The 22,485-nt window shown below is 41.1% G+C and overlaps 1 protein-coding gene across 2 annotated transcripts in view; it reads left to right on the top strand.

Annotated features, from left to right (window-relative positions):
* FAT3 (FAT atypical cadherin 3) overlaps positions 1–22,485 on the top strand; it is a 327,081-nt gene that overhangs the window by 34,786 nt on the left and 269,810 nt on the right. The window lies entirely within an intron of this gene.

The following is a 22,485-nucleotide window of genomic DNA, read 5'->3' as shown; positions in this document are numbered from 1 at the left end:
CTGTCACTGGCAAAGATAAAATCCAGCTAATTCTCAGAAAATCTGCTATTCTTTCTCTGCACCCACAAATTAAAACTCATCTGATAACAGTTGGAAGCTCTATCTAGACATTGAATGTGGTCAGAAATAACTGTGTGGTCACACTGTCAATCATAATCCAGTCCACTTTAACAAGAGGGTTTGGACTTTCCTGGCAAGTCCCTGGAGGCCATGGGAACCTGTGGTAAAGGGGCCATGGATCCCCTTTCTGTGGTCACCTGGATCTAGGAGAGACAATCTTACTGGTGGGGCTCCTAAAGGGTTGATGTATACACAGAAAATCCCCCAGCCAAACAAACTATAACAGCAAGCTTTTGCAACTTGAATTGCTTCCCATGAATTTTTTGAATTGAATCCCATGTTTTCAGTTTAAAAAGGCTGTGATTTCCACTCCCTTTATACCTGGCATTTATCTGTTCTGAAAGCAGAGGCAGCCCATTCCTGCACCTGAGTGCTGCTTCCTGCTACCTTCCCTCAGTGGCTCTGTTTTATCCCACAGCCACTGGTGAACCAGCTCAAGAAAGCCATGAGGGAAGAACTCATTTTTTTAGGAAAAGTGTGGAGGGATCAGCTCCCTGGTTGCATTTACAGGTCTTGCAAACACAAGCCATTTGGGTGGACCTAGAGAAGGAGATCAGGTGCGAAGTGAAGTATTGCAGTGCCCTTGTGATGCTGGTGGCCCTGTGGGTTTGGGAACATGCATGCACACAGCTGCAGTGGTGTAATTCTTGTCATTGAAATTCATACTGAAACATAGTAGACATTTACTTGTCAATAGGGGAAATTTGTAATTCCCGTTTCATAGAAGTTTCTTGGTGGAGAGTTGACCTGCTAAACCAGAAGTAAATTTAGCGGGATGGAGGAATGGCTTGGAAATAACACGTGCAAGAGCTACTGCTTTGTCCTGGCTTTGTGATGGAGCAAGCAAGCTGTGTGCTAACGTAGGGATTTGGTGTGTTAGCTGATTAGGATGCTTATTTGCTACAGGGTGGTTATGGTGTGGGTCCCTGAGCCTCAAGCTGAAATCACAAGTCAGAGCAACTATCAGATGGCTAAAGTTGCTTACTACATGTCACAGAGAGAGACAGAATCCCTCTGGCAGTATAACTAACCTTTTCATGCCTCGCTTTACCTGTCTGTACAATAAGTCTAATGATCATCACGTTGTCAAAGGCAGTTTTGTGCCAGTTGTGATGCTTGCATGATTAATGGCTTTAAAATGCTGTGAGTGATTTTGATGGAAGCATGTATCAAAATGCAATGCAACAGCTGGGTAATGCAGTCACTTGGTATTTGGAGGGTGTTAAAAGAGAAGTCCCTTCAGGGGTCACTTCTTCCCGGTTTGATTTCCCAGGAGAACTGTAGAATCACAGTGACCTATTTAAGCCAGTACATTTATTCCAAATAATTAACAATACAAACGTTACACTGACTGCACTGGACATACGCAACAGCCGTGTGCTCATGTTGCTCAGTCCTTCCTTTCAGCCTTCCAGGGGTGCTTCAAATCCTGGCTCACTGCAGCGCAGTGGGTGGGAACAAAATGCTAAATAAATTTCAGGATGAAATGAGACAAATCCTTACTGTTGATCCCTGCATGCCATAATTGCTGTGTCTCTGTTTGACCTGGCCAAGGGGCTGGCTGTGATTTTGTGTTGCAAGTAGTCCTGTGATGCATCATTTTAAATGGATAAAAAATGAAACTACAGTATTGTTTTTAGCCATTCTTCCCAGTTGTGGAGCTGATAGCCATAGGTGGATAGAGCTGTTGAACTTTTGCCTTGGGGAAGCATTCCTTTTAAGACATAATGGGAGACCATTTTGGTGGACTCAGAATTTTTTGGAGTTATGCTTCTGGCTTTCTGGTACCATAGGAGAAGGCCACTTCAGTATTGCTGAGACAGGTAATACTTTTTAGTGATACCACACATAATTTATTGAGGGAACATGCTAAGATGGGGCTCTGCTGTTATTCAGAACCAGGATTTTTGTGCCATATTATCCCCCAGAAAGCAGGAGCACCTCCAACCCAGCATGCTCAGCTTCAGGACAGTGGACAGCAAAGTGTGCCAGAAAAGTGCAGGCTTTGTGTCCATACCATGGGGACAATGTGGTTGTAGCATGGAGGGAAAGCTGTAGATGAGAGCAAAGTGCAGCAGAAATTCATTTGAAGAGAGTCTCTCTGTTCACCTAAAAAAGTAGTTCTGGCAGCTGCCAGCTGACTTGCCTGCTTAGGGTATCTTCCATGTCAATAAGGAGCACTGCCACAGTGTCCTCATTTTAAATTCAGTATGAGCCTCACCAGAAGTGACAGAAATTCATCTGAGCTACTAGTTCCCATTTTTCGGTTTGGGGCCAGGACGTTTGAGGCAGCATGCAGAAGCTGGGGAAGCAGATTAATGCTGCCTGCAGCTCATGGTATTTTGGCTCAAAAATGTGCTGAAGGAAGAAGCCATGTCTACCATGGCTTCTCGGCCTTGCCGAAACATTTGCTGTGTTGTGTGGCTTAGAGGGTAGTAGTTGTATTAGGGAAGCATGCTCTGCCCTCTCATCTTCCTCCCATTTTGGTTAAACTTAGGACTTCTACCCCACAAGCAGAGTTGCAGACCTCTCCTTCCTTTCATGTGATGCTTGACCTTCTCTGTTTGTCTTGGCTTTTTATGGTTTTATCTGCTTGTGGAAGTGTCTCCCTTCCCAGTACAATCTAAATTCCAAGCAATTCCCCATAAAATCCCTGTTGTCTCCACCTTGCTTTAACTGCAGAATCAGTTGGGTGGGTTTTTTCAGTTTTTTACTAACTGGAGCTAAGCACAGGACTGGAAATCTTCCTGAAGATTTCAGGAATCTGTAGTGATTTGGAATAATTTCATTTGCCAGTGTCACAGCCTGGCATCTGTATGAGCAGGGCTAGGTAATGCAGGAAAGAATTTTTTTATTTAATGGAGGTACCTAAGGTTTAGGCAAACACAAATATTATTGATTCTATGGCCTTGGTTGAGTTGCTTGATGTGACTGAAGTTTATTTATTTAATTATTTATTGAATTGTGTGTTGAAAAGATGTGGAATCTTTGGAATAGAAAATATTACAAAGACTGTAAAGAGTTATTAGACTACATGGCAATAAAAAAAGATTACCCTATCCCTAATCATTCATATATTGTCTCTTTTGTGTGAAAATGACTTTGTGTTTCTAATCAGCCAGAAAGGAAGTTGGTCTCTTGGCAGTGATATTGCTAATGGTGATAAGCAAACGCAACACGGAAAAAGTCATGCTGAAAGCAATGTTCCCTGGTCCTTGTCACCAGCCTCCGTTTTGACTTTTTCATTTGTGCTGGCAATGAGTGATGTTAAGAGTGTCTCCTGGGCAACATACTGCCTGAGTGGTGTGATTTATGGTCCACTGTTTTAGAGAAACTGCAATATTCTACTCCTTACTAAAGAGAGCTTTAAAAACATACAGAAGTTGGGAAAATATTATCTGTCTTTTAAAAACAAGATCTGTGAACAGATGTATGCATCTATTCTGTCACTATACAGATGGGCAGAAAGCATTTAGTTGTCATGGCAACAAAATGTATAGTGCCACAAATGAAAAAGAAATATATAAAAGAAAAGTACTTGTCTTGCCAGTTGTTATATCATGACAGCAGCTGCTGAATTTGAGTTTTATTGTCCTGAAACTTCAACACAAAATCCTCCAGACCATGTTTCTCCTTAATGCAGTATTTGTATCCTGTAGGTTTCCTTCAATTTACCTTCAGATCTCTTTACTCTGGGAGGCATTGGCATTTTCATCTCTAGTTATTTATTTAGATGTGGTTTCTCTCTTGAATGAGCACAGGGCAGTAAGCAGTAGATGGATATCTCTGTTCTCATGAAGCAGCTCCTAGATGAATTAACATTTCTATTTTGTTGTTAACTGAGATTTCCATATTGCTGAGCATGATGGGTTGTACCTTTGATATTAGGGCGGAACAGGAACTGTTTAGGCTGTAATCAAAATTCTTGTATATCTGTATATAGAGTGAGCAGAAGAAAATAATGTAGTCTATTTGTATTATTCACCGGGATATTCTGTTCTGAGACAATCAGTCTTTGAAAATTAAGTGATGCAATATTCAAATGACTGTGTCACAGTGGTGGCAAGGTCGCTTTCCATCAGCACGGAGCTGGGTTGTGCCATTACCCCCAGCCCTGTGGGCTCTGCCTGTGGCAGTGATGGGCCTTGAGGGTGGCCGTGGTTCCTCCATGATGTCTGAAATTGGCGTGCAAGCACCCATTGGGTCTGCCTCCGTGCTGGTGCAGGGTGCTGCTATTTTACCTGGGGCACAAGTACAAGATGCCAGCAGGAATTGCAGTATTTGGAAATAATCATGTGAGGGAATAGTAGCAATTAAGTACCTCTCAATACTAAACTCAGAGCCATCATCAAAATTCCTTTTACTCCTGTGTCTTGCTAGATGCTTTAGACTGCTTTTTAAACTATTAAAAAAAAAAGTGAGAATTGCTGGTGCCACTTGTCTGCTTTTTTGGTTTTGTGTAATATTGTGAATGTTTAGGATGTATTCTCCTGGTCACAGCAAATGAGGTGTGTAGCCATTTCCATTTAAATGACTTTTTTTGTTGTTGTTGTTTTGTTTGGGTTTTTTTTTTTTTTTGTTTTTTTTTCTTTAGTTGCTTGAAGCAGTGTTTCTTTTTTTGAATAATTAAAGAGAAAGCCAGGGTCTCTGAAGGTCAGAACTGTTTATAGCGCTCTTCCCTGCTTTGCTTTTGCTTTCACAAAAAATAATATAAAAAAATCAGGATTTTTGGGATTTTAGGATTAGTTAATGTATTTGCCCAGCCTTTAAAAGGTAATTTTCATGGGATAGAGAGATCTTGTTTACAATATGTATAAAAAGATTAAAAGGAATTAATTTAATTGTGTAAAACTATGAGTAATCTCCTGCCTTCTTCTGTCAACCTGTTGTACCTTCAGTTGAGTGGCAGTTCCTGTTTCTACTTTTTCTTAATCTTCAATTAAGTAGAAAGCTTTCTCCCATTTTTTAATTCTGTCTTTTATTTTCTTCCAAAGCCTTCTCTAGCAAATTTGCACTTACCCTGGTATGTCCTCTCTTCCTGTCTGTCCGTCATGTATTTTTATTCTTTGCCATCAGCACTGGCCTCCTATTTAGCTGAGTGCTTTTAACTCAATGAAGCCAGTGGGATTTAAATACCTGGGTTTTGGAAGGGGATTAGCTTTACAGCCCTTTATTATGAAAGCAATGTTTCAGTGTACCTCTACAGTTGTGTAGATGAAGAGTTGAGCTGGAGATAAGAAAACACTGAAAATTAAGATGTGCTTGCAGTCAGTTTGCAGCCTCTGAATGTTGAAGAGTATTCTGTTTGTATGGTTTAGGCTTTTAAATTTGTCAGTCCAAATGTCTGTTTCCAGAACTCAGATCCAGTGAACGAGTCACAAGAGTGGTCCATCCTGCTGGGTCCCTCTCCTCTTCACCGTCACAGTCTTCATACCTAAGGAGAAGTCGTCATTGAGCATGGGGGAAGAAGTCAGCAATCAGCTTTGCCTTGTCATAAATGCCAGTATTTTAATTCACATCACCTAACAAGAAAATGTGCGTTTTATTTTTTCCATCTTCTTCAGTATGTTATCAGAGCTGCTACAACCATTTCTAACTGGCCCAGCCTTGGCCAGTGGCACATCCATCCATCCTGACACTGGCTCTGCTAGACATGGGGGAAGTTTCTGGCACCGTCTCACAGAAGCCAATCTTGTAGCTCACCCTGCTGCTGAAACCTGGCCATGCAAACTCAGTACACCTGCCCATGGTGGGAGGGTTGGAAATAGGTCTTTAGTTCAATAAAACATCTTCAAGGTGCCTTCTGATCTGAGCCATTCTCTGATCCTGTTATTCTAATTTTGCCCAGCAGTAGCTGACAAAGGCTCTGCCTCTTCCATTGTGAGAATTCCCCCAGTAGAGCACAGCTCATTTTTTCAGAGGCGTCTGCCATGGCACTTGCTCCACTTGCAGTGCAGCAGACTTCAGCAGTATTCCAGCTAGAAAACTTCTACTGTTATTTTTCTCTCTGGGTGCATATTACTTGTGTGATCACTGGGTCTGATCTCACTTGTGTGTGCTAGAGCTTGCTGCCTTCTTAAAATTGTGCATGCAGCATGAAAAGATTCATGGATATGAGCCCTTGCTAGTTCACAACCGGTAAATGAGCTAATGATGATACATCTTCCCCTCCCTGCTGCACTCAGAATTTTTATTGCAAGGCTGGTGTCATTTGTTTTCATCTCTAGCAAATCCTCCCTACATCCTTCTCCATCCTAATAATTTCCTTTGAAAAACACCTACTGCAGTGACCTCCATTTGACTATGAAATTGAAGCTCTAATCAGCAGGGCTGGTATCCAGGTTTTGTAAGTGTTGTATAGTGCAGACCCCTTTCCAGCTGCATCAGCCTCTAAAAGGCAGCACTTTTAAGCAATACAGAGACAGATACTTTCTTATGTGAACTTTGGTCTCAGCATCAACATCCCTTCTTAAAAGCAAATTTAAGAAGACAATTTGAGTGTAATTGTTTGCAAAATACAAAGTTCACCACTAATTTAACTCAGGCTAATAGGTATGATGTAAGGTTGAACAGATTAAACTGAAACGCTTCCCAGGCTTAGGAGCAGCCAGCATGGGATTTTCCATGTGAAAATTTTCATTATGGATCTTGATGTCCTCTGGTTCTGCCTGAACAGTGAGCCCTGCCATGAGTGTCTGCTTTATGAATGGCACTTCCACATGCCAATGGCACTCAAAGCAGTCATAAATTCCTATTTTAATGTCAAATGCTTGGATGTATGTAGCTCCTCTTTCAAGCAGGAGCCAGGATATGAAGATTGGCGTGCATGCCTCAGTGGAGGAAGATTTTCTGAATTTTGGAAGGTGACTTGGACAGGTCATGCTCTTATCTAAAGAAATGGATTTCGGCTGAATTGTGAAAAGGACAAATGTGTGTCTGCATTATGTATTTATTACTTAATGTCAAGAAGCGAATTATGGATTTGGCAGATCTCTGTAATAGATGTCCATAAGTGATTCTAGCAGTGTAAGCTGAATGAAAAAGCAGATTTGTGGACTAACATGTCTGTAAAAGAAATTATGTTTTGACTTTGTGCAAGATTTGTTAAAATATATTTTTGTTCTGTTTGGGTAGTGGTGCATTGGATAAGTACGTGTGTGGGTGTAGAGAAGCCTGCTGAATGGTGTATTTTTTAATAGCAACAATTCAGTTCCTGAGTTTTTTTGAGTACATGATGAAGTGATAAGTCTTAGGCATAATTACTTTGACTTTGCAGGTAATTTGATGATCTTCCTGACCCCTTGCATTATGACCTTCGGCCTTCATCTTAAAGGTCCCAAGTGTGGTGACATTTATTCTGGAAGATTTTCTTACAAATATTTTTTGACACAGTTAGTATGCAGAGTGCTTCTCCTCTCTCTGTCACAGGAAGCCTTCTCCCATCTCATCCATCATCCATCTTGGGGCTGACTTCGTGCCCACAGACTGCCCCTCTTTCACACAGTGCATGCTGGAATAAAGGAGGGTTTCCTTTTTGCCTCTTTGGCCCCTTCTTCCTCAGCCTCATCATTACTGCAGTCATGTCCCAGTGTCTGGCATGATGACAGATAAATCTTTTCAACACTCAGCTGATTCAGAGAGGTGAAGCTGAATCTTGATGTGTGCTTGGTCCCTCCATAAGACCATGTTTAGAGCTGCAGTTTACACATTTTTGAAAATAATTATACTTCCACCACTTTAGGAAACCCCCTCTTTTTCCCCTCCCCATTGTCTTCATACCTAATTAGTCATTCCCGAAGTAAATACTGTGGTGCCTCCCAAATTACTTGCACCATGAGGGAGTACAGTTCTCAGTCTCCCAAATACAATCTGTTTTGTGCTTCATGGGAGTGATGGATTTGTCTCACAGAAAAACTTACTGAGAACATTTTTCATAACTTCTTAGCTTGAGGCATGTTTATGTTTTGAATCAAATATCACATTTCTTGAGTTTTCTCTTTTTTGAAGACTATCACTGTCTCATTCCTTGAGAAGGCATGGGGTGGGGTTTCCCAATGTTTCTCCTGATGGTTCCTTAGTCCTTTAAGAGTCCCAGTCTGCTTGTCTGAGCAGTTTATTTCTTATATTCCAGCAATGTAGTATAATTCTGTAGCTTTTTATTACCTTCTGCTTGACCACCAGTTCCTTAACTTGAAAAATGTTGTATTTCAATTTTTAATGTCCTCTGTATGTTTAACAGTTAGCACATGCATCTTTAGCTCTCAGGATTGCTCTCTGGGTTTAGCTGGAAGGAAATGCTCTCCGTGAGATAAGCCTAATCAAATGATGAAACTCTAGTCACATTTTGAACTCCTAATTTAATGAAAAAAATCACCTGCACTATAAAGTGTGTAATTATGCTGATTTTCATGACATTTGGGTCACAAATGGATTCTTCCGTGTGTACAGATGACATCAATTAATACCCGTTAGAGCTTTCTGGTAAGCCACAGATTTACCAGTGTTTTTTGATTAAGTGGGCTTTAATTCTTGCTAACTATGAAGTGAGTCTTTTCTGTATTACTACTACTGATCAGATGCCTGGAGATTTCCTTTTCTTGTCCTAATGCTAGAAGGCTCTACCATGGAAAGTTCTTTCGACTGGGAATATGCCTTCTCAGAGAATAAGTATTTTGAGATTAAAAGAATATTTTTAGCTAATTTAAATTCCCTTTATGTGGAAATACAGATTTTTATGGAATATTCATAGTGTTCATTTCTGTATTGTTGAAAGGAGACAACTGCTTCTGTGTTTATACCCTGTATGTTCAGCAGAGGAACAGAGATGCAAAGTTCCCCAGGCTAGACTTCATTGTTCATGTCCAGAATGAATGGGGCAATGCTGCCCATTTTCCATGCTAAAGAAGATCTGTCTTCTCTACTAGAAGGGTGTGCTGATGTGAATGCTCAAACTGGAGTGACTTCACAGACAAACACTGCTCAGGCCATTTCTTGGCAAATTCATATTGCAAGTAAATAAGCCATAGTACCATATGGCAAGAGATGAAAAAACGAAACAGTTGAGATAGAGAGAAGAGTAAGGAACCATGTTTCTGAGGCCATGTTGCTCTTAGGTGAGCATTTTCCCCCTTAAAATACCTTAAGCACTTTTAAAGAAATTGCTATTTCTACAGCATGCAATACATATGGAGTATGTAATAAATATATGCAAATTGCATAGTGCTAATATTCATAGGGTTTTTTATAAATCTCTCTAGGAGATACTAAATTTTCTTCCTTCAGTGTCATGTTTTGAACTTAAATCCTTCATCTGCTGTGTTATTATTCTTTGATATTTCATTAATTCTGACTAAATTTTCTCAAATTATAAGCATAGTTCTTATTTCTGCAGAAATGCTAATAAAAGATGGCATGCCATATTTGGGATTTTTATTGAATTTAATTAGTAACAAAGTGAGCTAATCAGGTAACATTCACCTTGAACTTTTTCTTTTAAAGGGAGATAATTTCTCATCTTTTACATTTTTGTATTAGGTGGAAATTTTCCAAGCACATTCTGACAGCTCTATTTGAATATCTTTGTAGAGTGTAGTTAAATATTCTGTAAGCACTGATGCTTAGTGATCTAATGAGCACAATACCAGTCTCTTGCTGCATTATATTGCTGATTCTTCACAGTCAGGAAATGCATCTGGATGCTTTCAGCATGTAGAGCTGTTATCAATTTGTGTTATTTAATATGATAGGAAATAATATTTTTAAACATTTAATTGCTGACAAATTATAATTTTTAAGGTTAAGTGCTTTTATTTTGTACCCTGAAGAAACCCTTCATTTTAGGGCATTTGGTAGAAAGCAATATTGGTGCTGTAAAATAATGACTTTATTTCACAGCCATGTGCTAGTTTATATTTTAGGTTAAGTGCATATGCAAAAGTATTCACTCTTTCCTTAATGGTGTAACTGAATGTGGATTTTACTGGAGTGTTGCCAGCCTCAGCCTACTTTTTGTATGAACTATTAGGACAAAAGAAACTCCTTAAAATAGGTATTCAGAATATGATATTATGGATGTAATTCATAAAGCAGCAAGAATGATTTCAAGAAGAAAAAGTAAGGCTGTATAAAATTACATTATAAATCTCAAGCTGGGGAGGGGAGGACGGGGAGGAAGATGTCAGAAGGATAAAGAAATTACCCTGGTCTTCAGGGAGAGAAATGTTAATCCAACACGGAGTGTCTTTGAAAACTTCACCCTTTAGTATTCATATACTCATGACTGTGCTTGGAACACTGCACACTGAAAGTGCATTAAAATAATAGGATTAAGGTGAGAAAGTCAGAAAACTTGCAAGTTAGAGAAATACCAGTGCGAATCTAGTCTGTCCACTCTCTGCATTATCAGGTACTCTTTAATTACAGAGTCATTAGTGGTAGCAGTAGTATTTTTGCATGGTCTTTATTATTCAAAGCACAGTATTTTGGGGACTGTTCATTACTTTGCTTTTCCCTTGTCTTTTATTTATTGTAGCCCAATTCACCAATTTTAATATATATTTAAATATGATAAATTCCACTGTATTTAACTCAAATTCCCATAATGCTTTTTATTCCCCACTGCATCTTAGATTTTAATTTTTTTTTCAAGATGGCTCTGCCTGGCTGTGGAAATCATGGTTAGGATTCAGCTAGAGTTGAGACTTGAAAGTGGAGACCCACTTGATGTCAGGCATTTCTGAGTGTGAGCCTGCATTTTTCCAGCTGAAGGGCAAGTGGGGCCATTTCGTGTGTCCCAGCATTTCCTACCCAGTCTCCTGCTTGAGCTGCAGAGGAGTATCAATCCATGCATAATTTCTGTCATATCTGTCAGTCCCTTGAGGATGCCTCAGGTAATATGCCAAGGAGCCTTAAATGGCAATAATGACAGTGTGGAGGGAGCTGATTTTTCAGATGTTCATTGAGCATGAGGGGAGCGTAGGTGTTTGGCTCACGTCGAGACACCTACATTTAAGAATCTGAATCTGGACTTGGACTTCAGCCTTGGTAATAATGTTAATAGCACATTGCAGGATGGGAAACAGGCACAAAGAAATTAAAACAGGAAATAGACAGAAATTTTATGGCCTGATTTTTCAGAAAATACAACAATCTGTATTTCAAAGCATATCAGAAAAATGGTAGAACCTTTTAGATTAGGAGGTCCTCTTGCTCCAGTTTCATCTAACCTCAGTGTTGGGTCCAGTTACTCCAGGGAGGCCTTGTCCAAATTGGTTGAGCGCATGTATCTGGGAAGGCTGTTCCAGTGCTTAACAACACTTCTGGCAATGAGTTTTCACTTACTTCCAACAGAGATTTGTTTTGCTGCCACATGACGGTTTCCTCTCTGTGCTTTGTCTTCTCTGTAGCCTCTTTAGGTGGGAAGACTGGAGTGAGATTTCCCTCTGCCACTGCTAGCCTTTTCTTCCCAATCTATACAGACCCAGTTCCCTTGTTGTCTTCTCATCCACTGCATGCTTGGGTTCTCTGACAGTCTTACTGGAGAGACATCAGTGTGTCATCAGGGGCACGGGCACTGGGGAGTCTAAAACTCTGCATGGAGACACTGCTGGCTCATTCTGTGCTCCCACCAGAAGCACCGTGATGTTTTCCTCTGACCTGCTCCCATTGGGCTCCAGTGGAGGAACAGCAAATCCTATTGCAGGTTTTATTCATTGAAGTTTTGGTGGTTCTTGTCAGTTGCTTTCATTTAGTCAATCTTCCGTCTTACTGCAGTGCCTGTGAGGAGACGCCCCCCACAATATCCATTGTTCCTTCTAAACTGGTGTCATCTGTGAACTGGGTGAGGCTGGTTTTTATCCACCACTGAGGTTGTGGCTGAACAGCAACAGTTCCACTCCTGACCTTTTAGGATCCCTTCTCACAATGTACCTCTGGATGTGCAATGAGAATACTTGGAACTACACACCTCTGTTATTTGTGTCCAGCAGTCCAGCCAGTTACTTCACCTTGTCCACTTAACCAGTCCAAATCCCCTAAATTATGCTTCAAGGCCTATGGAAAACGATACCGAGTTGTGTTTGAAGTAAAGCTTTTATCTGGCCACTGGTAGATCCGCTTGAGTACCGAAACTATTACTTTGGCTGTCTTCCAGCTGAAAGAGAGCTCCACTCACCTCGTGGTTATTTTAGAGGACAGCCTGTTGCAGATGCTAAGCACGGTGCCTCCATGCAGATCCAGCACTGCAGGCTCAGCTGGCAGCCATGCCAGCACCTCCTATAATGGCCTGGATCCTATTGGCACATCCCTTTGGTACATCCCTGCGTGCACCTGGTTGGGTGAGAAGGCCAACTTGAGGCTGTTTTTACCCCTTGTAGAACTTTTTTCTTGGCTGGCAACTCCTTACACTGCTTTTTGCTGAACAGAGTTTGCTCGCTTTGTGAGCATGGGATGCTCTCCCTCATCCTCCTTTCTTGACTGGGCTTCACCCTGGGCAGTAGCATCCTGGACCAAGCTCTTGAGCTTTGGTTAGATCTGTGTACCTGCCTGCTGCTTCTGACCCCTTTTCCAGTGTGAATCATGGAAATGCTATGACCTGTCACAAAAATTATTTTAACTTTTTTTTAAAACATTTTATATTGTTTTCACCAGTGCAATTCTTGAACGTGTTATTAATTTAAGCTGAACTCTAGGAAAAGGTTGAGTTGTAGGCAGGTATGTGGCATAGAAGGCTTAGTGAAGAAATGCTTAATAATAGGGGTAAGCCTTCAAACAAATGAAAAAAAAAATTTAAAAATTAAATTAATTTCAAGCAATTTTAATGTCAGCACTGCAGCCCAACTATTTTAGCCAAGCAAATAAAATGTGTTTATAAAATGGCATGTGTTCACTTACTTTATGATGTGAGAGCAATGCCAAGTGTGAGGACTTCCTGTTTCCCAAACTAGTGATTTCCTTAAGTTATGTGTAGAAATAAACTGCTTTCTGTGATGGCTGTGAAATGTAGTGATTGCAAAGGGAAAGCAGACATGGTTGCAAAGATAACATTGAACTGAAAAGGTGACTTGTGATGCTTGTAATGAGAGTTTTGATTATTAATCAGCAGATGTATTCTTTCTCATTAGAGGTTACTTGAAATAGTCATATTTACCACTTCTTCACAGTGGTATGAGGATAAGTGTCAGCACACTTTGGTTTTATCCCCCATAAACTTCTAATCCGTGGTATTTGCATCTCTATGGACTACAGCCTTAAATCTTAGCTCCATGGTGTGGGAGAGGCCAAGCTCTGCCTGGCTGTGGGAGCCAGAGTGCATCAAGGAGAAGTTTAGTCTGGTTTAGGTATTTCATACACTTACTGACACTGTGTTTGGCCAGTCAGATGGTGTAGCATGTGTTCACCTGATGCCATTTGTCTAGAAATTGACTGTTGTGTCCAATCCCTTGAGCTTCCTCTGTAACAGGCTCTTCTGAGGATGGTTTGCCCTCTGGAAATGGCTCTCTATCCACTCTGAATGCACAGTGAGTCTATCAGACCAGGTTGCACCAGGCACCAAACTTTCAGACATGTAAGGATAGTTTTATCCTTAAATAAAATACAAACTGACTTCCAGGACGGTGGGAAATGACACCAGTTTTGTGGTTTAGCATCTGCCTTTTTTGTTAGGAAGCCAGACCTAGAAACCTTTTGATTTGTGCTTGTAGACACCGTGATCTGCAGTTTTAGTTAATCTCAGTTTATTTAGCTGTGGCCAAATCACATCAATTGGGTAAAATGTAGCCAGTCCATGGAGCAGACCCAGCTGAGCCCTGGTGTGGAGGCAGGATGGGCAGTGCATCCAGTGGAGCTGATGTGCTGGCAAAAATTATGGGAGTAGCTGGAATACTGTCCAGGAATTTCTTACCTGTCTGGACCCAATCAAGAGAGATTTAGGGATGATGCATATTGATCAGTCAACCTTGAGTGATGGAGGGTCAGCTGTGTCTCCCACCATATCCAGGTTTGGTGAATGTTCCAGTTACGCTGCCATCTCATTTGAATGAATTTCACCTCTTCTTGTTCACTGTGTTTTTCTTTGCCATAATTTTAGATGCATTATAAGGTCTTTGTTGCATTGTTAGTCTTGGCAAAACATGACTATAGTTTTACATTTCTGAGATTACAGAAAAAGCAAAACAAGATTTCTCTCTCCTTGTCTTTCACCCAGAATCATGTTTGAATTTTGTGAGCTCAGAAAAGGAGCTTTTATTCCTGAAGATTTCAAGATAAGGTCTTGCATTTTCTTCCATAGCGGATTTCAGGTTAAGACGCTAATTTAAATGCATTTGAAATCAAAGTATGTTATTTCCTTTTAATTTGAAAGGAAGATGGATTTAAAAGCAAAGCTTATAGGACTTCTTGGGTATGTTCTGTAAATTGTTTGTATAAATTATATGAGAATAAATAGCAGAGAGCTTTAACTCTTCCCTTCTAATTTTCCATGGATTCAAACTTGTTTATTCAGAAGTTAGAGAGTATCATTTGTGGCATTTACATTATACTGAAAATCATCTGCTCTCCATTTTCATTATTTTTCATGCTGTGGGGATCCTGGGTTCCTTTATTTCCATGGAGTTGGACAGTCAGGGCAGATGGAGAATCTGAGAATCCTTTATCCTGGAGTGTTCCCCATTTTCTTTCTCTACCCTTCGTTTTTACAGCTTGCCGTATTTTGTCCATCTGGTATTTATAGCAGTTTTAGCAATTTCAAATTTCTTTCCCTCTTACATTTCCTCAGACAGTGAAATGTAATAAAGAGGAGCGCAGATGCCACAGCTTGCAGCTTTAGAATCATAGAATCAGGGAATGGTTTGGGTTGGAAGGGAGCTGAAAGATCCTGTAGTTCCACCCCTCTGCTGTGAGCTGGGATGCCATTCACTAGATCAAGTTGCTCTGGGCCTTATCCAGCCTGGCCTTGAGCACATGCAGGGATTGGGCATCCTCAGATTCTCGGTGCAGCCTGTGCCAGGTCCTCACCAGCCTCACAGTAAAGAATTTCTTCATAATTCCTAAACTAAACCTGCTCTTTTTCTGTTGAAAGACATTCCCCCTTGTCCTAGCACTGCATGCCCTTGTGGGAAGTCCTTCTCCAGCTCTTTTGTAGTCTCTTTAGGTAGTGGAAGGCTGTTAGAAGTTCTCCCTGGAGCCTTCTCTTCTCCAGGCTGGGCAACCCCACCTTTCTCAGCCTGTCTTCAAAGGAGAGATGCTCCAGTCCTCTGATCATCTTCATGGCCCTCAACTGGACTGCTCCAACAGGTCTGTGTCCTTTTGGTGCTGGGACCCCAGAGCTGATGCAGCACTGCAGGTGGGGTCTCACCAGAGCAGGGCAGAGGGGCAGAATCCCCTCCCTGGCCCTGCTGCCCACGCTGCTCTGGATGAAGCCCAGGATGAGGTTGGCTGTCTGTGCTGTGAGCACACACCATTGGCTCATGTCCAGCTTTTCATCCATGAGAATCCCCCAAGTCCTTCACCACAGGGCTGCTCTCAGTGAGTTATTCTTGCAGACTGTGCTCAGGTCTGCAGCTCCTTGCACTTAGATTTACTGCACTTCCTGAGATTCAAGGGAGGTGCTTGGATTTATGGAGGTTTCCTCCTCGCATGCCATGAACTAGTCTTGTGTCACAGGATTACTTCTGGCAGAATTTCCAAAGAGAAATGTGAAGAAATTTGTAAATGTTTATGGAGTTGTTGGTAGAAATAGACTTACTAATCTGTAGCCTTGGGCTGGTAACATTGCTGTCTTATGTCAGCTTAATAACTTGCAAAAAGTAATTTGAAGGTATCCTGTCTTTTAAACCCGATTTTTGAAAGCCATGAAGGAGTATCGTTATTGATGTTAAGAATTTTGGGAGGGATATTAGATCTTGTGCTTCAGAGTTTCATCCAGTTTCTGAATTATCTTCTGTTGTGGCCTTGAGTTACTTTAATAATAACCTAAATATCAAATGAGATTGAAGTCTGGATGGCTTGTAACACCATTTGTCACTGTCATAACCTTCTTGTGCTTCTAGGGTCTGGGTTAAAGCAATGCCTAACTTCTGCTGTCCAGACACAGTAATTAAAAAGAGATTATTCCATATGTTTCTATAGGCGCCTGCTGATATATAATCCTTGAGGAAGGTCAATGAACTGGAAGTGTTTTGGTTCTGGTCCTGTTGAGATGAAAACATAGTGTTTTTTCAGTCCTTATGTTTCCTTTTGTGTTTACATGCCTTTGGATTTTATCTTAATGGCTGAAGATTTAAGTGTATAAAATTCTGTGGGCACTGAAAAATGACAATTTTTGACTCAGAAGTTAAAGTCCAGAGGCTATTCCCAGTGTTCCATCCAGCAGGACATGTTGCCCACATTAGCAGGTGCCAGTGCCAAGGGTTTGGTGGGTTTTTTTGGTGCTATCTGTGTGTGACCGAGGCACAGATGTGACTGCTGACATTTCACCTTCTCAGCTGAGTTAGTGGCCTTGTGAGCAGAGAAGGAGCAGAAGCAATTCCACTGCAAGGGAATGAAATCTGGTGGTTTTGCTTTAGATTACTCCATAAATTTCATTCTGTTTCCAAGAGAAAGTAGCACTGTCCATTAAGGTAAACAATTTCACAGTCCATTTGACATCGTACAATGAAGGGCTGAGTTCAGAGATATCTCTGGTACACCCTGTAAGACCAGGGAGGGAGATCTGCTAGGTTTTATTTTTATTTTTTCCCTCTGAAGTTTCTAGAAGTGGTATGCCAAGCAACTAACAAGAAAATTGGTGGTCTACATTTACTTTTGCTCCAAATATTTAGGGACTAGGATCTATAGATGTGTTGCCTTGGTAGGAATTATTTAATTCACAAGTATCTTCTGTATTTTGAAGGTTCTTCTTTCTTGAATTGATCAAAAAAGCCCAAACTGAACATTATCACAAACTAAGAATCCAGCAAATCTATATCAAGACCGTCAACTATTTCAGTTCAGTGTTTAAATTGCAGCTTACATTAGATTTTAAGCTGATTTCAAGCTAATTTTAAGCTTTTACAATGAATAGAGAAATGGAATTTCTCATTCTGAGTTTCTCAAAGTAGAAAATTCTTATAATTGTAACAGTTTTAACTTCCCAATTCTAAATTCATTTTATTAGTTGTAGTTTTAGGACAGGACAGGAAAAAAAAAAAAGAAGTAAGAGAGAAAGAAACAAGGGAAAAGGTGCGTCCTTTTGCACCACAGTTCTGGAGTAAAATGTGGTTGCAACGCAGTTCTGGAGTAAAATTTCAAACTATTTCCAGTTTTTCCACTGAAGATAGCTTCCTGTGAGTAAATGGAGAGAAAGTAGCTGCCATTCTGAAAGGAGAGTCATTGACTGTTTCACATTGTCTCTCTCAAGTTTGCAAAAACAGTATTCTTGGGATTTTAATGCTTGAAGTTAAAAAGCTGTGTTTTGTAGACATGCATAGGGGGCTGCTTTCTTCAGGAATTATAATTGAAATGAAATAATTACTTTACAATAGACTTCCTAATCTTTATACAGTGAAAATAGGATGACTTTCATCCCTGCTGTTCAGGTTCTAATGCAAAATCCCTGCCCTTTTTATATACTTTTCAATCACAGTGGTAGTCAAAGAGTAACTGTAGTTAGTGAAGTACTGTTTTTAGGGTTGTTAATAGAGATAAATGATTTTTTTTCCTTCCTCTTTCAAGTTGGGTGTGAAGCACTTGTTTTGAATGCTGTTAGTCATAGCCAAAAATAAACTGTCATATCCTGCTCCTCCTCCCATGTCTTCTGAGGAGCTCTTCTCTTGCTCCTTATCTCAGGAGACTCGTGGGTTTCATGTTCTGTGATAGACCCATGCTGCAGCTCCACTGCCTGGTGGCATGCTGCAGTTCAGTCTTTAGCAAATACCTGTCCCTCATATGAGACAAAAGGTGGATTTCCTTATTTTCCATCCCAAACTGCAAATGCCTCCTGGTTTACACCATGCTTGACAGAGGCTGGGGGATGCATCCCAGCATCTGTGTGTTGGCTGCATCCCTCTGAAGTGCCTGGTTGAGTCATGCCTGTGGTCACCCAGCAGTGGGGACTGGCTGGGCTGCTCCTGGGCACTGACATCTGGATCCTGCTGCAGAGCCCCAGAGTGCTGCTCCTGCAGCCCTGCTCCTGGTGTGCCAAGGGAGATTTACTGACCTGACCTTTTAGCTGCAGGGTCTGTGATGTAGAGCAAGAGCAGCCAGAGGTCTTCCAGCCAGCTCTGGGCTCAGAAGGAACAATTTGGAGGCTTGCCAACAAAGTAACTTACAAAAAAGTGATGCCTCGGGTTTTAGCTTTTATATTTTTCAGATTCTGTACTGCTTTAGTGTGTAGTTCTCAGCTTCATATCAGGGGATAGTAAGCTCTCTTCACAGAGTAGGTAGACAAAACAATTCCTTCTCTAGCTGGGGACCAAGGACAAATGACCCAAATTTCAGTCCCTAGAGCATAACAACAGTGGACTGAAGAGAGAAAACCAAGAAGGATGGGACTTCGTGGGCTAAAGCTATAATTGGACAATTAGCTCCAATATTCAAATGGACCAGAATTTATAAAAGTGTGAGACCCCGTGACCCGTTGTCCATTTTGTGACCATTTTGGGTTCATCTTGGGTGTAGCCCTGGCTGGGCTCTTGTACTGCCCAAGGTGTATCCATTGAGGCCTTTAATAAATACCTACTTTATTCTTTAACTCTGTCTAGTCGTGTTCTAGGTCAGCCTTCACAAGGCATTGAAGGTATGAGGATGAAATGAAATAAGAACGTGTAAATGAAGGAATGCAGCAGCTTGCATTGATTGTATTGGAATTTGGCATTGGGTTTAAGACTATAGAAGTCTTTTCTCAAGTCTTAAGGTTTGGGGTTTTTTATGGCACATTTTTCCAAATTAGCATTTAGTCATAACTAGGAGGAAGGAAGTAATCCTCTGGTACTTTGCACTACTGGAGGCTGTAATAATCTCTGCGGAAACAGAGATGTATTTTTGTTGTATTTTCTACTGTTCAATCTGGTTTAGTTCTAAAACACTTCCTTGTTGTGCATGTCACAGCACTTTTCCTTGAGATGCATTCAGGTAATAATTGCAGGCCAGATGCAGAATAGAGTGGTCTTTCTGAAATGTCACAGGAATAACAAAAGGCATCTTCATGTTGCTGGACTGCTATGCCTTGAGGCATCTAATTTCACTCTGTACCTTTGGAACTGACATGGCTATCACGATTTTGCTTCCTGAGAGCATGTGAAACCTGGGAAACTTTGGTGGAATTTTTTTGTGGTTTTGGTTTTAATTTCCCCCCCACCCCCTCAGGAATTACTTTTCAGTTGCAGAATTTCAGTTTGCTTTTGTGTAATGTGAAGGGCTGCATGTTAATGGGTCAGAGAAAATTTGGCTTCCTGAAATGTCTGTTCTTTACCAGGGGAGAAATGCAAGGAGCATGATATGATTATATTTATTCTTCACATGGGAAGAATTTATTCTTCCACACCTTATGTGTTGCTTATGAAGTACCAGTCCCAAAGTAGTTGTCATTGCCCAAACTGCTCATATTTAACACATATTGGCTTGCAGATCCCTCAGAAATAACTTGTTTTCAGTGCAGGAGTTGGTGGGAAATGAGGCTGCCTGGGACATCCAGAAGATGCTGGCCTGGCCTCTCCCAGGCACCTTGAAGGATTTATTTGCAGTTTGCCTGTCCCTGCAGCTACAGGGTCTGGTTTTATGAATGATTTCCAATACCTCTCAGGCTACAGCAACAGGAATAGGATTCAGCACCATCTCTCCTTTTCAGTACTGTTGGAGGACATATGTGACAAAAAATACAGAAGAAACCATCACAGATTTTATGTAGAAGTGGGGGTTTTGTCAGAAATCAAAGTTCCTCACAAGGGGAAGTAGAGGGACAGGCACTGATCTCTTTTCTGGGCTGACCAGTGATAGGACCTGAGAGAATGAAACTGTGTTGGGCAGGGTTTGAGTTGGATATTAGAAAATGCTTCTTTATCCAAAGGGTGGTTGGACACTGCAACAGGATGCCCAGGGAAGTGGTCACAGTATCAAGCCTTGACAGAGTTTGAGAAGAATTTGGACAATACTGTCAGGCACAGGGTGTGATTCTTTGGGCTGTCCTGTGCAGGGCCAGAAGCTGGGCTTGATGTCCTTGTAGATACTTTCTAACTCAGAATACGACTCTGTTCTGTGATTCTAAAGTGAAGTTCTTTGGAGATGCTCTACAGAATGCCAGCCATTTCTTCAGACACATGGCCAGAGTGAGGCAGGACTCATCTCACCTGACTTTAGCCATCTGGAAGTTGATGAGTATTTTTAAAGAGAGCCCTCTGCCTGGCGCAGTGCCACCTCTCCCAAGTGGAATACCTAAGATGATTGGTTGCTTTGGTTGGATGGCTTAGAGATGCAGTCATGGGCAAGAAGCATATCTCTCTGTGAAGGTAATTTGTCTTTGAATTTATTTATCTGAGTAGTCTGGTTGGTGAGCAAGAAAGGTCACTTCTAGTTCATATTCCTTTTTAGCACAGGGTGTTAGGAAAACTTCATAGTTTTCAGATAAAGGCAGGCAATACTAGAAGGAAATTATTTCAGGGAATGCAAGAAGATTATTAGTTCAGTTGGAATGCTCCTCCTTTCCATACAAACCCTGAAACAATCCTTGAAGGACTCTAAAAACTGTGCTTTCGAGTTGAGGTCAGTATCAGTGTCCCCCCTCACTCTCAAGTGATGGATCCAGATGACTCCAATAGTTTGCCTCTACTGTTTGCTTTTGCAATGAAAACCTGTCTATTTATAGTAACTTAAAATAAACTAATGGATTATGTTTTATACACAAGCTCATTGATTTAATAAATAGATATTATTTAGCGTATAAAGGTTGAAGGAAAGTTAGATAAAGACACCAGCTAATTAATCATGCAGACTGCATATTCGTCCCTGAGCTATATTTGGCTACTGCTTAGCAAGTAAAGGGTGAGTAGTTCTGTGCTTGATTACATTGAAAGAGCTCTCTGTGTTGGCAAGAGAGTGAAAGCAGGTTTATATTTACTTTTAGGGAAAAAAGCAACATTCCTTTGACATGCAAGTTGTACTCCTTTACTGCTTACGTCCGTGTTTGGAATAACGTGCACCCAGCTTGCAGTTTACCCCACTGCTCTAAGCACCTTGCAGGATTTGGCCCTGGCAGATTAACATGCATTTACAAATCCAGCTGGCTGCGTTTGGAAGCTCCCAAAGGAGTACTTGATTGCCAATTACACTGTTTCTCCTTTCTATCAAATTGCCAAGAAACAGTAACTCAATTGATTTAAAATTATTTCTATCCCACACAGTCTCAAAGCCTTGGAAGCAGATTATTTTGCTCAGTTGCATGGTGGTGTTTTACCCCATTGAATTGTGGTTTTAGGATTGCTCATCATGTGCCCTGTTGGACTCCAGTTAATAACTTGTTTGTGCTACATTAACTGTGTTTTCTGTCAGATAATTCTGCCTTCTTGTTAGGAAACAATGTCTCGTAGTAAAAGCAAACACAGCTTGTGTCTAGGTTTGGGCAGGTAAATTTCAAAACAGTGATATGCATTTATTAATTTGTTTAAATAAAATACAAAGAAAGGTATCACAGTCATAAAGGAATCAAGTTGCCTGTCACTAGGAGAACAGACCATGTCTTTGCTTATTCTTTGCAAACAATTATGTTAAAAGAAGATTAATAAGGCAGAGAATGCAAGCGTTCAGGCTTAAGTGGTTTCAGGGTGAAGGCTGCCCGTGGTGCCCTTCCTTCCTCTCTTGTGCCCTGCAGTATCCCCTGGTTTGAATTTAAAGGATCAAGCAGTTGCCTTTACTGCGAACCCATTACCTTGTTCTGTTCCCTTCTTGAGTAGTGCTTGGGCTTCAAATGACTGTTCAACTTCCTCTTCCATAGTCCAATTGAATTTGTAGAGCAGCATTTGAATAGAGAATGATTAACATCCCAAAAGGCATCTTTCTGTAGATGACTTTGGGTGTCTGACTTGTCTGAACACATACCCCTAGAAGGCAGCAGATGTGTGCTGGAAAAAGCTGGATCTGCTGAGGACCATTACACCAGGAGGGATCAGGTAGGTGCAGGTGTGTGGTGTGTGCAAGTAGAAACTGCCCATGAAGCTTTTGTTTCAGAATATGTCTGAGACAGAAGGGTTGGGAGGCAGTTTCCCACGGAGCCTTCAGCTGAGCTTCTGTTCTCCTAATGCCCTTTTGTTCTCCTGCCTGCCTTCCAGCTCATGCAGCAGGTGGCATGAGCACCCTCATGATCAAGAAGCTTTCACAGCTCTGTGGTCCTGATTTACC

This window comes from Pyrgilauda ruficollis, unplaced genomic scaffold (genome assembly GCF_017590135.1).
Source record: "Pyrgilauda ruficollis isolate IOZ18807 unplaced genomic scaffold, ASM1759013v1 scaffold8, whole genome shotgun sequence".
Classification (NCBI taxonomy): Eukaryota; Metazoa; Chordata; class Aves; order Passeriformes; family Passeridae; genus Pyrgilauda; species Pyrgilauda ruficollis.
The sequence above is the reverse complement of the archived record's forward strand: the minus strand, read 5'-3'. Positions and strand labels throughout refer to the sequence as shown.